Source organism: Chiloscyllium punctatum, unplaced genomic scaffold (genome assembly GCF_047496795.1).
Source record: "Chiloscyllium punctatum isolate Juve2018m unplaced genomic scaffold, sChiPun1.3 scaffold_739, whole genome shotgun sequence".
Lineage (NCBI taxonomy): Eukaryota > Metazoa > Chordata > Chondrichthyes > Orectolobiformes > Hemiscylliidae > Chiloscyllium > Chiloscyllium punctatum.
In genome coordinates, this window is record NW_027310473.1 from 37,501 (window position 1) to 40,000 (window position 2,500).

General features: G+C 61.6%; 1 non-coding gene across 1 annotated transcript; it reads left to right on the top strand.

The window, feature by feature from the left end:
- The first annotated feature begins 2,157 nt into the window (after positions 1-2,157).
- On the top strand, positions 2,158-2,311 carry LOC140473818 (5.8S ribosomal RNA). The gene has a single exon (XR_011958648.1). It is a non-coding gene; the product is annotated as a 5.8S ribosomal RNA (ribosomal RNA).
- Positions 2,312-2,500: the final 189 nt, after the last annotated feature.

The following is a 2,500-nucleotide window of genomic DNA, read 5'->3' on the forward strand; positions in this document are numbered from 1 at the left end:
GCGGTCCGGGTGGCTTTCCTCTGGCGAGGGAGAGACCTTAAGCAAACTCAGAGACAAATCTTGACGGTCGATCACTCGTAAAAATAAAACGTGACAAACTTTGTGTTGGTTCAAGTACGAAAGGATCTCTGTCGGCTTGGGGGTACGCCCGTTTCCGTTTCAACTTGTCTCGCGAGGGTGGTTTCGGGGCCAGCAGGAGAGCTCGTCGGGGTAGCAGGCCCTGCAGCCGTGGTCACCGCCAAACCCCCACAACTCGAGCAAGTGAAAAAAAAAGTAACAGGAGCGAAAGCATCTCTGTCGGCTTGGGGGTACGCCCGTTTCCGTTTCAACTTGTCTCGCGAGGGTGGTTTCGGGGCCAGCAGGAGAGCTCGTCGGGGTAGCAGGCCCTGCAGCCGTGGTCACCGCCAAACCCCCACAACTCGAGCAAGTGAAAAAAAAAAGTAACAAATAAGAAAGGATCGTCGGCTTGGGGGTACGCCCGTTTCCGTTTCAACTTGTCTCGCGAGGGTGGTTTCGGGGCCAGCAGGAGAGCTCGTCGGGGTAGCAGGCCCTGCAGCCGTGGTCACCGCCAAACCCCCACAACTCGAGCAAGTGAAAAAAAAAGTAACAAATAAGAAAGGATCGTCGGCTTGGGGGTACGCCCGTTTCCGTTTCAACTTGTCTCGCGAGGGTGGTTTCGGGGCCAGCAGGAGAGCTCGTCGGGGTAGCAGGCCCTGCAGCCGTGGTCACCGCCAAACCCCCACAACTCGAGCAAGTGAAAAAAAAAAGTAACAAATAAGAAAGGATCTCTGTCGGCTTGGGGGTACGCCCGTTTCCGTTTCAACTTGTCTCGCGAGGGTGGTTTCGGGGCCAGCAGGAGAGCTCGTCGGGGTAGCAGGCCCTGCAGCCGTGGTCACCGCCAAATCCCCACAACTCGAGCAAGTGAAAAAAAAAGTAACAAATAAGAAAGGATCGTCGGCTTGGGGGTACGCCCGTTTCCGTTTCAACTTGTCTCGCGAGGGTGGTTTCGGGGCCAGCAGGAGAGCTCGTCGGGGTAGCAGGCCCTGCAGCCGTGGTCACCGCCAAACCCCCCACAACTGTTGGGCGCCTACCTGCGCGGGGCAGGAGGACACTTTCCGATTTCAAATCTCCGTTTGCCGAGTCCACCCCGAACGCACGCGGGCGGGCGGGTTCGCATCACCCTTCGTCACAAGGGGCGAAGCCCGTTCCACCGTCTCGTCAGTAGTGCCGACCGGTCTGTGATCGACGAGGGGAGCCACACCAGGTCCGGCCCTGCTGCTTGGCGGCACCGCGTCGTCGGGAGCTCGCGACAGACGGAGGGTTTCGGTGTACTCTCCAGCCACGGGAAACGAAGCCGGTGATGCAGGCGCCGGTCTTTCGCTCCCAAATCGGCTGGGTTTACATCGTTGCTATCTAGTCACGCTCCCTTCAAACCCGACGGGGTACCTATTCCCCTCACCCGTCTGTGCGTATACAGCCTCTTTGCACTTGCGGGATGGGGGTGGTGGTTTAAAGACTCTCGAGTTGCCGCCCGTCGGTCTCCGAGCTCCGTGCAGTAGTGATCCCCAGCGAACTGCCAGCAGGGCGAACGAGCGATCCCGCTCTCGGTCGGGGCGCCTGGCGTCGATCGGTGGTCGGTGGCTTGCGGGCAAGCTGCGCTGTGAGTGTGGGAACGAGTATGACGAGCCGTTGCCGCGACTCCCAGTCCACCTCGGCGGTGGCTGGGCCGGGCGGGCGTCTGCTCGGGCGAGTGCCGCCCCCGCCTCCTCGCAGGAAGTCCGCTCGCCGACACGCCGCCACGTGCACGCGTCAGTGACGCTGCCGAACCGATGGCCGGTGCCCGTTCCCGCCTCTGCTTTTCCTAGGGCAAAGCTGCTGCACGCCTCGTGATACTAGGCGGGCGACATGGTGGCGGTGATCCTGCCTCCGTCGCTGCGGTGCGTTGGGGCACGCATCGCCTCTTGGGCGCCCTGTCCTCCTCCCCCCAATAGACGTATGTTTCTGCGGGCCGCACCAGGATGGTGCTCCCCATCGCTTCACGCCACCCTGCTCCGCCCGCACGCCGGCGTGCAGGTGGCTGTAGCTCAAGGTGGGGAGCGTATGTGCGGTCCGGGTCGCTTTCCTCTGGCGAGGGAGAGACCTAAAACAAACTCAGACAACTCTTGACGGTGGATCACTCGGCTCGTGCGTCGATGACGAACGCAGCTAGCTGCGAGAATTAATGTGAATTGCAGGACACATTGATCATCGACACTTTGAACGCACTTTGCGGCCCCGGGTTCTTCCCGGGGCCACGCCTGTCTGAGGGTCGTTTGGCAATCAATCGCACTCGCCTTGGCTGGCGAGAGCGCGGCTGGGGTGTCGCAGAGGACCCGTCCTCTTTGTCCCCCTAAGTTCAGACTCCGGAGCCCTCCGGCGTCGGAGCGCTTGGCCTTTCCCCCCCACCCTGCACATTCCGTTCGTCAGGCTCGACGCCATCCCCCCGCCGGGGAGCGCGGCC